The following is a 14,221-nucleotide window of genomic DNA, read 5'->3' on the forward strand; positions in this document are numbered from 1 at the left end:
TGGTAGTTTACAGCAGGGTGAGTTTATAAGTACTTGTGTTTTGGCACAGAGATTAGATAAGGACATGGTTCTGTCAGGATGATTGCAAGAGTGGAAAGAGAGTGACAGTGTGATTGGGGCACTGCATGAGTACTACCTGGACTATTGCTGGAGTGAATCAGTACTCTGCAGAGGATTAGGGGACTGCATAGATTGTGCACATTTGACTGTAGCACTGCGTGTCTTAATGTTTGAGTCATTGTACACGTGCATGGATAATGACTGGATAGATAGAGTGCTGGTAGTTGACAGCAGGGTGAGTTTATAAGTGCTTGTATTTCAGCACAGTGATTAGATCAGGACATGGTTCTGTCAGGATGATTGCAAGAGTGGACAGAGAGTGACAGTGTGATTGGGGCTCTGCTTGAGTACTACCTAGACTATTGCAAGACTGAATTAGTAGTCTGCACGGGGTTAGGGGACTGGATAGATTGTGCACATTTGACTGTAGCACTGCGTGTCTTAATGCGTAAGTCATTGTACAAGTGCATGGATACTGTCTGGATAGTTAGAGTGCTGGTAGTAGACAGCGGGGTGAGTTTATAAGTGCTTATATTTCAGCACAGTGATTAGATATGGACGTGGTTCTGTTAGGATAATTGCAGGAGTGGACAGAGAGTGACAGGGTGATTGGGGTACCGCAGAAGTACTACCTAGGTGGTTGTAAGAGTGAATAAGTAATCTGCGGGTGGTTAGGGGACTGCATAGATTGTGGTCATTTGACTGTAGCCCTGCATGTCTTAATGTCTGAGTTATTGTACAAGTGCATGGATAGTGACTGGATAGCCAGAGTGCTGGTAGTTGACAGCAGGGTGAGTTTATGATTGCTTGTGTTTTTGCACAGATATTAGATAAGAACATGGTTCTGTCAGGATGATTACAAGAGTGGACAGAGAGTGACAGTGTGATTGGGGCACTGCATGAGTACTACCTGGATTACTGCAGGAGTGAATCAGTAGTCTGCAGGGGGTTGGGGGACTGCATAGATTGCACACATTTGACTGTAGCACTGCGTGTCTAAATGCCTGAGTCATTGTACAAGTTCATGGATAGTGACTAGAAAGTTAGAGTGCTGGTAGTTTACAGCAGGGTGAGTTTATAAGTACTTGTGTTTTGGCACAGAGATTAGATAAGGACATGGTTCTGTCAGGATGATTGCAAGAGTGGAAAGAGAGTGACAGTGTGATTGGGGCACTGCATGAGTACTACCTGGATTACTGCAGGAGTGAATCAGTACTCTGCAGAGGATTAGGGGACTGCATAGATTGTGCACATTTGACTGTAGCACTGCGTGTCTTAATGTTTGAGTCATTGTACACGTGCATGGATAATGACTGGATAGATAGAGTGCTGGTAGTTGACAGCAGGGTGAGTTTATAAGTGTTTGTATTTCAGCACAGTGATTAGATAAGGACATGGTTTTGTCAGGATGATTGCAAGAGTGGACAGAGAGTGACAGTGTGATTGGGGCTCTGCATGAGTACTACCTAGATTATTGCAAGACTGAATCAGTAGTCTGCAGGGGGTTATGGGACTGGATAGATTGTGCACATTTGACTGTGGCACTGCGTGTCTTAATGCCTGAGTCATTGTACAAGTGTATGGATACTGACTGGATAGTTAGAGTGCTGGTAGTTGACAGCGGGGTGAGTTTATAAGTGCTTGCATTTCACCACAGTGATTAGATAAGGACGTGCTTCTGTTAGGATAATTGCAGGAGTGGACAGAGAGTGACAGTGTGATTGGGGCCCCGCATGAGTACTACCTGGGTTATTGTAAGAGTGAATCAGTAGTCTGCAGGGGGTTGGGGGACTGCATAGATTGCGCACATTTGACTGTAGCACTGCGTGTCTTAATGCCTGAGTCATTGTCCAAGTTCATGGATAGTGACTGGAAAGTTAGGGTGCTTGTAGTTGACAGCAGGGTGAGTTTATAAGTGCTTGTATTTCAGCACAGTGATTAGATCAGGACATGGTTCTGTCAGGATGATTTCAAGAGTGGACAGAGAGTGACAGTGTGATTGGGGCTCTGCTTGAGTACTACCTAGACTATTGCAAGACTGAATCAGTAGTCTGCAGGGGGTTAGGGGATTGGATAGATTGTGCACATTTGACTGTAGCACTGCGTGTCTTAATGCCTAAGTCATTGTACAAGTGCATGGATACTGACTGGATAGTTAGAGTGCTGGTAGTAGACAGCGGGGTGAGTTTATAAGTGCTTATATTTCAGCACAGTGATTAGATAAGGACGTGGTTTTGTTAGGATAATTGCAGGAGTGGGCAGAGAGTGACAGTGTGATTGGGGCACTGCATGAGTACTACCTGGGTTATTTTAAGAGTGAATAAGTAATCTGCAGGGGGTTAGGGGACTGCATAGATTGTGCACATTTGACTGTAGCACTGCATGTCTTAATGCCTGAGTTATTGTACAAGTGCATAGATAGTGACTGGATAGTTAGAGTGCTGGTAGTTGACAGCAGTGTGAGTTTATGAGTGCTTGTGTTTTTGCACAGTGATTAGATAAGAACATGGTTCTGTCAGGATGATTACAAGAGTGGACAAAGAGTAACATTGTGATTGGGGCACTGCATGAGTACTACCTGGATTACTGCAAGAGTGAATCAGTACTCTGCAGAGGATTACGGGACTGCATAGATTGTGCACATTTGACTGTAGCACTGCGTGTCTTAATGCCTGATTCATTGTACAAGTTCAAGGATAGTGACTGGAAAGTTAGAGTGCTGGTAGTTTACAGCAGGGTGAGTTTATAAGAGCTTGTGTTTTGGCACAGATATTAGATAAGGACATGGTTATGTCAGGATGATTGCAAGAGTGGACAGAGAGTAACAGTGTGATTGGGGCACTGCATGAGTACTACCTGGATTACTGCAAGAGGGTTCCATGATGGAATATCGTTAACATAAATATCGTCAGAAATAGATATCGTCACTATCAATTCAATTCAATTCAAAGAATCTTTATTCGAATTATAACAATTCATAAAAGCACATCATATATTCACATCAAAGAAAAAACAAATTCCCCAATAATACATGTGAGTTAAAATACATCATTATTTACATTTCCATAGTTCTGCGCGCATAGACAGCTGTTTTTAAAAAACTACAAACACGGAAGATTATTTCCTCGTTTCCAAGTGCTAACAATACCTCATAAGATTTGGTTAAACTAATTGGTCTAAATTTTTTAAAATAAGGGATTAAGAACCGCTTTGTATACATTAAGTAAAAATTACAGAGAAAAAAGAAGTGCAAATCGCTTTGTTTACTTTGCCCATTACAGGGACAGCTCGTCATAAGTGCAGTTTCTTGGTACCCCAAAGGGAAATTTAAAAGATACCTAATAGTCCCAGCCCTCAGACGACATAGAAGACTTCTTTCCCAGTTTGTCAATTGTATAGTAAGATATAATGGGAAGGGATTTCTGGTGGCTGCTATTTCCATATACCTTATAACTGTTGGTTTCTCTTTTTCCCTCCTAAGTCTTTTTTGGCAGAACAGTGCGCTTAGTGCCTCTTTTAATTCAGATTTTTTAATTTTACTGGCATGTGTAGGGTTAATGAAAATATTATCCATGCCTATTTCTCGCAGGTTTGTGTTTATGTAAGATATCCACGGGATCTTCAGCCCCCTATCACAATTTAAACAATCAGTTATTATCTCTTGTGTGAGTAACGCGGATTTGTTTGTCCAGACCGAGTGCCAAAATAGTACTGGTCGGGAACTAACAAAATCTGAGATAAAATTTAAATCTAATTCATTATGTGTGATGAGATTGGATGTGAAAATTGGCACATTTAATAATCTCCTGCAAAACCGGTTCTCTACCCGCTGGATGGAGATGCTGTTCCCGATGCCCCAGACTTCAGCTCCATAAGTTGCCACTGGCACACATTGGAGTTTGAAGATCTTAGCAATTGCCTTTGTTACTCCCGACCTCTTAGGTTTCGGGATGCTTAAAATTGAGTTTGCGGCCTTTGAGAATTTGCTCGTGGCCTGGGCCAAATGCCCAGACCACGAGCCATTCGCAGCAAAGGTCACACCCAAATACGGGAAAGTATTGGTTGCGATAAGTTTTTCTCCCCCGACTTGTATGGGGCTCAGTCGCCGTTTCCCTGGCCCACATGCCATTATGAAAGATTTTTTAAAATTGACTCTTAAGTCCAAATTATCCATAAATACAGTAAAATTAAGAACCAGAGAACGGAGCGAGTTCGGTGTGCGGCCCATTAGCACCGCATCGTCTGCGTACAGAAGAGTAGGTATTGCTTTGCCATTTATTAGGGGTACGTCTGGTTTGGACTTTGCAAGGTAGTTACTAAGCCTGTTTATATAAATAATAAAAAGCAGGGGTGCTAAAACGCACCCCTGTCTAACTCCTCTTCCAATTTCAATGGGTCCAGACAATTCCCCGCCTACGCCTATTCTCACTCTAGATTTTAGGTCCGTATGTAAAAAAGCTAAAAAGCGGTTGGTTAGGGGACTGCATAGATTGTGCACATTTGACTGTAGCACTGCGTGTCATAATGCCTGAGTCATTGTCCAAGTTCATGGATAGTGACTGGAAAGTTAGAGTGCTTGTAGTTGACAGCAGGGTGAGTTTATAAGTGCTTGTATTTCAGCACAGTGATTAGATCAGGACATGGTTCTGTCAGGATGATTTCAAGAGTGGACAGAGAGTGACAGTGTGATTGGGGCTCTGCTTGAGTACTACCTAGACTATTGCAAGACTGAATCAGTAGTCTGCAGGGGGTTAGGGGATTGGATAGATTGTGCACATTTGACTGTAGCACTGCGTGTCTTAATGCCTAAGTCATTGTACAAGTGCATGGATACTGACTGGATAGTTAGAGTGCTGGTAGTAGACAGCGGGGTGAGTTTATAAGTGCTTATATTTCAGCACAGTGATTAGATAAGGACGTGGTTTTGTTAGGATAATTGCAGGAGTGGGCAGAGAGTGACAGTGTGATTGGGGCACTGCATGAGTACTACCTGGGTTATTTTAAGAGTGAATAAGTAATCTGCAGGGGGTTAGGGGACTGCATAGATTGTGCACATTTGACTGTAGCACTGCATGTCTTAATGCCTGAGTTATTGTACAAGTGCATAGATAGTGACTGGATAGTTAGAGTGCTGGTAGTTGACAGCAGTGTGAGTTTATGAGTGCTTGTGTTTTTGCACAGTGATTAGATAAGAACATGGTTCTGTCAGGATGATTACAAGAGTGGACAAAGAGTAACATTGTGATTGGGGCACTGCATGAGTACTACCTGGATTACTGCAAGAGTGAATCAGTACTCTGCAGAGGATTAGGGGACTGCATAGATTGTGCACATTTGACTGTAGCACTGCGTGTCTTAATGCCTGATTCATTGTACAAGTTCAAGGATAGTGACTGGAAAGTTAGAGTGCTGGTAGTTTACAGCAGGGTGAGTTTATAAGAGCTTGTGTTTTGGCACAGATATTAGATAAGGACATGGTTATGTCAGGATGATTGCAAGAGTGGACAGAGAGTAACAGTGTGATTGGGGCACTGCATGAGTACTACCTGGATTACTGCAAGAGGGTTCCATGATGGAATATCGTTAACATAAATATCGTCAGAAATAGATATCGTCACTAAAATATCGCTTACATTAATATCGTCATCCTATACTTAAACAAGAATTCACACAAATATCGATTTTTTTTTATCGACAACCCTAATATCGTTCACACTAATATCTACAACATAAATATCGACTACTACATTATCGACTTTATTTTAAATATCATTACCTTAGACATTTATATCGACTACACTAACATCGACGACCTATCTACTTATAGAAATATACAAAAAATATCGTCTTTTTTTTACCAACTCGATATGCACGATTCTTTTATTTTACTCACTTGTTTTTACTATTTTACTTTACAAAACTATTCACACATATAATTATTTAGTTTTCCTAATACTTATTGATATAAAAATATATAATATATGTTAAAAAAAATTACATTTACTGATACTATCATACACTCCGATGGCCTAAATGTGAAACACATTTCATTATTTTCTACATATAAACTATTTACATATCAAACAAAAAAACATATATAAACCTTTTTACAATGTACTTTAACAAACAAATAGTGATGCAACAAACTCTTACGAAAATAACGGTTTTCTAATTCGAAATTACGTTCTCGACCAATGATTTTGAAACTTCACTAATTGAACCAATCAAAAGCGACCATTAATTAACTCACTAATATAAAAACAATTATACACTTAACGTAATTTACCATTTTTGGCGCAAACTTGGAGAAAAACGGTTACCTTGCTGAGAGAAGAGAATACAAACCTACAACTACAACTACAAAACGTCATACTACACTTCAAGTAAGTAAAATCCCATTGCTTTTTTCATTCGAATTTAGCAAAAAGTAGATAAACTCCCTAATTTAAAAACTGTTCTTCTTTAGAGTGAAAACAAAACATGTTGAACTTATCAACAACGACCAAAAAATTAGATGTAAAAACATTTATAAACTACCTTATCCATGTCTACTTAGATAGCTGACAAAAAATTAAAGTAAATGTACTATTTACTTCATATGTTAACAACTACTATCATCCAAATACTATAAGTAACCCAATAATTATTTTTTCCACAGACTCTACAAAATTATTTACCTATCTACAACTACACTACCAACATCTTCTACTACATCAAGTAAGTATAGTCACTGTATGTATAACAATTCTGAAAGTAAAATCAAACACCTATAACACTAAATCATGTCTTTCAATTATTCTTTAACACTACTACAGAACTTAAAAATAAGAAAATTCAGAAAGAGAAATAAGAATAAAAGAATTACCAGTGAAGCCACATAGTAAGTATATGTTCACGCTTTTTCCTGCTCTTATACACATCTCTGTAAATCGTCTTCAATGTTCTTAAAAATACATATATATATTTTCCACAGATCTACCTTAGACATGGCAACTGGAGCTACTTTCATTACTTCGCAAAAAGGGAAACTAATGCTGAACTACATGGGTTACACCTACACCCAAGAAAGAGTAAAAGCGAATAAGAACCATTGGAAATGTAGCAAATATTACTCAAGTGCATGCTATGGTAGAGCAACAACTGTTGATAACAATGTGGTAAATGTACGTGAGCATAACCACCCACCAAATGTAACAGAAGTGGAAGTTAGAGAAGCACTGGAAACTTTGAAAGACGCTAGTAAAGGATCACAAGAAACAAGCACTAGTATTTTGAAAAATGTTTTAAGCAAAGTGCCAGAACATGTGACAGGACAGCTACCTTCTATTCCCAACTTAAAAAGATTAATTTCAAAAACTAAACGTGCTTCAGATCCAACTCCACCAACGCCAGAAAGTTTTAAGGATATAAAAATATATCCTGAATATACCATTACACATAATGAGGATAAATTCCTAATGTACGACAACCAGAGTCATGACAAACGAGTTTTACTTTTTGCTACTAATAGTAATTTGCAAAAACTTAAATCATGTGAAACATGGATGATGGACGGGACTTTTAAAGTTTGTCCCAAACCTTTCTATCAACTTTACACCATCCATGGGGAATACAAAGATACAAATATCCCTCTAGTTTATACTCTGCTGCCAAACAAAACAAATACTACCTACGTTGAACTTTTAACAAAGATCAAAGAATTAACAGATAATTACTATCCTCAAAGAATTATAATTGACTTTGAAATAGCCATGATTCAAGCTATCCTTAAGATATATCCCCATACCTCAATACAAGGTTGGTATTACCACCACAACCAAAGTATATGGAGGCACTTACAAAAATCTACCTTAAGTATTGAATATTGTACAAACAGTCACTTTGCTTATCAAATAAAAAAGTTGATTGCATTGGCATATGTACCAACAACAGAAGTAGCTAACTACTACAATTTATTAATTGACAGCCCTTTCTACCGCACCAATGAGAAAATACTAACTCCCTTCTTGGACTATTTTGAAGATACCTGGGTTGGAAGATTACATCGTTCAGGCCACCGTAGACAACCTAAATTTCAAATTCCATGGTGGAATGTGTATGCTAGTACAATAGCACAGAAATCTAAAACTAACAACGCAGTTGAAGGATGGCATAATGCCTTCCAAGCCACTTTAGGAAGAAGTCAACCAACACTTCACAAACTAATCCAAAGCATTAAAAAAGAACAAAGCTACCAAGAACTCAGAATAGAGCAATCCCTTTCTAAAATTGGCCCTAAACTAAGTAAACAAACATTAAATATGTACGAATATCTCCAGCAAAAAACTAGACTGTACCCAAGTATAGAAGGTCTAGCATACTTAGACCTAATAGCTAAATCCATCCTTTAAATATAAATTTACCATGTTTAGTAATAATTTACTTTTTATTCTTAAAAAACAAATGAATATTGTAAAATATACATTAATATGTTCAATAGAATTATATATTAATTGTTTATTGTATATTAAAATATGTTTTTCATTGTTAAATATTTTTCTCAGATGTTAAAAAATGTAAATTTATGTTATGTACATATCGTGATAAAATCAATGTCATAAAAAATATGTAATATATTAATTTTTTATTAAAAATATAAAAATTTAATATACTAAAGTATGCATAATTGAAACTGTATTTATGTACAAAACTGCAATATAATTTGTTAACAAAAATGATGTTAAATGTTTTATAAAATGTTCAAAATCTTTGCAGTAACAAATTAAAATATAAATAAAAAAAAAGATCTAAAAATTGTTATTTCTTAATTTAGAAACTTGTCATATGTATGTAAAAATGTTATAAAAATGTTTTTAATTTATATTGTTGAAATGAATATTACAACATGACATATATTATTCTTATTAAAAATAGTAAATAGATAATGCTGGATAATAAACCATAATAATTAACTATTCTAACTCCAATCCTACGTAAGTCAGGGTAAATGGTGGATAGTAAACCATTATAATTAACTATTCTAACTCCAAACAAAACATAAGTCAAGGAAAGTGCTGGATTGTAAACCATAATAATTTACTAATCTAACTCCAATCCAACATAAGTCAGGGAAAGTGCTGGATTGTAAACCATAATAATTTACTATTCTAACTCCAATCCAACATAAGTCAGGGAAAATGCTGGATAGTAAACCATAATAAATTACTATTCTAACTCCAAACATAACATAACTCAGGGAAAGTGCTGGATAGTAAACCATAATAAATTACTATTCTAACTCCAATCCAACATAAGTCAGGGAAAGTGCTGGATAGTAAACCATAATAAATTACTATTCTAACTCCAAACATAACATAAGTCAGGGATAGTGCTGAATAGTAAACCATAATAAATTACTATTCTAACTCCAATCCAACATAAGTCAGGGAAAGTGCTGGATTGTAAACCATAATAATTAACTATTCTAACTCTAATCCAACATAAATCAGGGAAAGTGCTGGATTGTAAACCATAATAATTTACTATTCTAAGTCCAATCCAGCATAAGTCAGGGAAAGTGCTGGATAGTAAACCATAATAAATTACTATTCTAACTCCAAACATAACATAAGTCAGGGAAACTGCTGGATAGTAAACCATAATAAATTACTATTCTAACTCCAAACATAACATAACTCAGGGAAAGTGCTGGATAGTAAACCATAATAAATTACTATTCAAACTCCAATCCAACATAAGTCAGAGAGAGTGCTGGATAGTAAACCATAATAAATTACTATTCAAACTCCAATCCAACATAAGTCAGGGAAACTGCTGGATAGTAAACCATAATAAATTACTATTCTAACTCCAAATATAACATAAGTCAGGGAAAGTGCTGGATAGTAAACCATAATAAATTACTATTCTAACTCCAAACATAACATAACTCAGGGAAAGTGCTGGATAGTAAACCATAATAAATTACTATTCAAACTCCAATCCAACATAAGTCAGAGAGAGTGCTGGATAGTAAACCATAATAAATTACTATTCAAACTCCAATCCAACATAAGTCAGGGAAAGTGCTGGATAGTAAACCATAATAAATTACTATTCTAACTCCAAACATAACATAAGTCAGGGAAAGTGCTGGATAGTAAACCATAATAAATTACTATTCTAACTCCAAACATAACATAACTCAGGGAAAGTGCTGGATAGTAAACCATAATAAATTACTATTCAAACTCCAATCCAACATAAGTCAGAGAGACTGCTGGATAGTAAACCATAATAAATTACTATTCAAACTCCAATCCAACAAAAGTCAGGGAAAGTGCTGGATAGTAAACCATAATAAATTACTATTCTAACTCCAAACATAACATAAGTCAGAGAGAGTGCTGGATAGTAAACCATAATAAACTACTATTCAAACTCCAATCCAACATAAGTCAGAGAAAGTGCTGGATAGTAAACCATAATAAATTACTATTCTAACTCCAAACATAACATAAGTCAGGGAGAGTGCTGGATAGTAAACCATAATAAATTACTATTCTAACTCCAATCCAACATAAGTCAGGGAAAGGGCTGGATAGTAAACCATAAAAAATTACTATTCTAACTCCAATCCAACATAAGTCAGGAAATGTGCAGGTTAGTAAACAATATAAATTTTTCTATCTAAATTATTTTTTATACCCTATTACCCTATAATACCAAAATAACGCTCATTCAATATTAATTAAATATTTTTTATTAATATAACAAAATACATTTCATGTAAAATTTTAAATTTCGAAGTTAAATTTTGATTTCATGATAAATTTCTAATTTATTAATATTTTCTACACTTTTAAAAAACGACATTTTTAAATTACTACCCACCCTAATCCCCTACAATACCAAAAACCCGCTCCTACAATTTTTTGTTGGAAGTTTAAAATTTAATTACAAATTTAATTTGGTGAACAATTCGAAATTTCTAATTAAAATTTGGATTTCTTAATTATTTTCGAATATTTTTATATTTTTTTGCAATTTTGTAAAAACCAAATTTTAAATTACTACCCACCCTTATCCCCTATAATACCAATAACCCGCTCCTAAAATTTTTTGGGGGAATTTTAAAATTTAATTACAAATTTAATTTCGTGAACAAATCGAAATTTCTAATTCAAATTTCGATTTCTTATTTATTTTCTAATATTTTTATAGTTTAGAAATTTTGTAAAAACCAAATTTTAAATTACTACCCACCCTTATCCCCTATAATACCAATAACCCGCTCCTAAATTTTTTTTTTTTAATTTTAAAATTTAATTACAAATTTAATTTCGTGAACAAATCGAAATTTCTAATTAAAATTTCGATTTCTTAATTATTTTCTACTAATTTTATATTTTAGAAATTTTGTAAAAATCAAATTTTAAATTACTACCCACCCTTATCCCCTATAATACCAATAACCCGCTACTAAAATTTTAACAATTCTTTTGTAGAAAATATTTTTTAACACATATTATTACTAGTAGGAGTTTTGTAAGTTTTTTAAAAACATAATACATATTTTTTTATAAATTTTATAACAACTTATATTTTTCTGTCGATATTATATGAAACGACATTTTGATCAACGATATTCTGTTCATCGATATTTTTTCTTGACAATATTTTTGTCATTCTCAAGAAACGATATTTTTAACAAAGATATTTTCTATTACGATATTTTTCACAGTCGATATTCTTACCACGATATTATTGTTAGTCGATATTTTCCCGTCGATATTCTATCTTTATACCCTGCAAGAGTGAATCAGTACTCTGCTGAGGATTAGGGGACTGCATAGATTGTGCACATTTGACTGTAGCACTGCTTGTCTTAATGCCTGAGTCATTGTACAAGTGCATGGATAATGACTTGATAGTCAGAGTGCTGGTAGTTGACAGCAGGGTGAGTTTATAAGTGCTTGTATGTCAGCACAGTGATTAGATTAGGACATTGTTCTGTCAGGATGATTGCAGAAGTGGACAGAGAGTGACAGTGTGATTGGGGCTCTGCATGAGTACTACCTAGATTATTGCAATACTGAATCAGTAGTCTGCAGGGGGTTAGGGTACTGGATAGATTGTGCACATTTGACGGTAGCACTGCGTGTCTTAATGCCTGAGTCATTGTACAAGTGCATGGATACCGACTGGATAGTTAGAGTGCTGGTAGTTGACAGCGAGGTGAGTTTATAAGTGCTTGTATTTCAGCACAGTAATTAGATAAGGACATGGTTCTGTTAGGATAATTGCAGGAGTGGGCAGAGAGTGACAGTGTGATTGGGGCACTACATGAGTACTACCTGGGTTATTGCAAGAGTGAATAAGTAATCTGCAGGGGGTTAAGGGACTGCATAGATTGTGCACATTTGACTGTAGCACTGCATGTCTTAATGCCTGAGTTATTGTACAAGTGCATAGATAGTGACTGGATAGTTAGAGTGCTGGTAGTTGACAGCAGTGTGAGTTTATGAGTGCTTGTGTTTTTGCATAGAGATCAAATAAGAACATGGTTCTGTCAGGATGATTACAAGAGTGGACAGAGAGTGACAGTGAGATTGGGGCACTGCATGAGTACTACCTGGATATTGCAGGAGTGAATCAGTAGTCTGCATCGGGTTGGGGGACTGCATAGATTGGGCACATTTGACTGTAGCACTGCGTGTCTTAATGCCTGAGTCATTGTACAAGTTCATGGATAGTGACTGGATAGTTAGCGTGCTGGTAGTTGACACCAGGTTGAGTTTATTAGTGCTTATGTTTTGGCACAGAGATTAGATAAGGACATGGTTCTGTCAGGATGATTGCAAGAGTGGACAGAGAGTAACAGTGTGATTGGGGCACTGCATGAGTACTACCTGGATTATTGCAGGAGTGAATCAGTAGTCTGCAGAGGGTTGGGGGACTGCATAGATTGTGCACATTTGACTGTAGCACTGCATTTCTTAATGTCTAACTATGAGATTGGATACTAAAGAACCAGTAAATCACTTCTCATGTACTTATTAAATCACATATTCACTACCTTTGCACTCCTCTAATCTGTCAGGCACCTCGCATTAATTAAGTAAATATACATACAACTATATAAATACAATCTAAACAAATACATGAGTCATAACATACTATCTATTTAAGTATATAACTACTACATACCAGAGAGCGCAAAATGTACTGGTTTTCTTTTGAGCTACATATTGTCCATTAAATCTAGAAATATGCAACATCATCAAACTGTACCTCTCAACAGATTTAATAAAGAAGAGTAATACACAACACCTTTTTTATGAGGATTTCTAAAACCGCACAAACTGTACATACTAATAACAGAATCGTAATTATTAACACCTTTTATGATCATCTTGGAAACAGCACAGTTGTACCTCATTTTACCAAACTATCTATAATAATGCAATATTATTAAATTATACCTTTTTACGGAGAAGAAATAATCATGCCTAATAAAGTACACCTTACATGAACATTTTAGACAATACACATTCTTAGTGCATATTTAACCAATTAATAATAAATAAGAGGCATCATTCAACTATACCTTTTAACACACTTAAAATATATATATTACTGTACATACTGTTTTTTAAACAAACTTCAAATAGAATATAAATTATCCCAATATACATCTGTACTTTTAATAAATTAATTCAACCAATTTTGTTTAACACACAGTCAATACAGAACACCACACTTTCCAATGTCAAACCAGTATTGGCAAAGTTTCCCTCTATTTATCCATGCATATACACAGAAGCCACATATGGCATTGCTTCCATGTGTTTTTCAAATTGAAAAACAAATTTCCATTGGTCACAGAGAATAACACTTTTCAACTGACATCTTCACCCCTTTTGCTTAATGCCAGTTTCCATAGCAACAGCTCATGCAACATTTAACTTAACTGTCAGGTCAAAAGTTCACCCCAGAATGTTGCAAATGACAACAGCAAGTATGGTTGCTTTTGCAAGGCATGCCCTTATCCTTTCTTCTGTACCTTTCCAACATTTGTTACTAACCAATAAGAAACATGCTTTCTTAATAAAGTAAAATGCACCCTATGGGCCATATGTAGGTAACATACTATTTACCGATTCATAAATACCGAATTTTA

Source organism: Triturus cristatus, chromosome 8 (assembly GCF_964204655.1).
Source record: "Triturus cristatus chromosome 8, aTriCri1.1, whole genome shotgun sequence".
Taxonomy (NCBI): domain Eukaryota; kingdom Metazoa; phylum Chordata; class Amphibia; order Caudata; family Salamandridae; genus Triturus; species Triturus cristatus.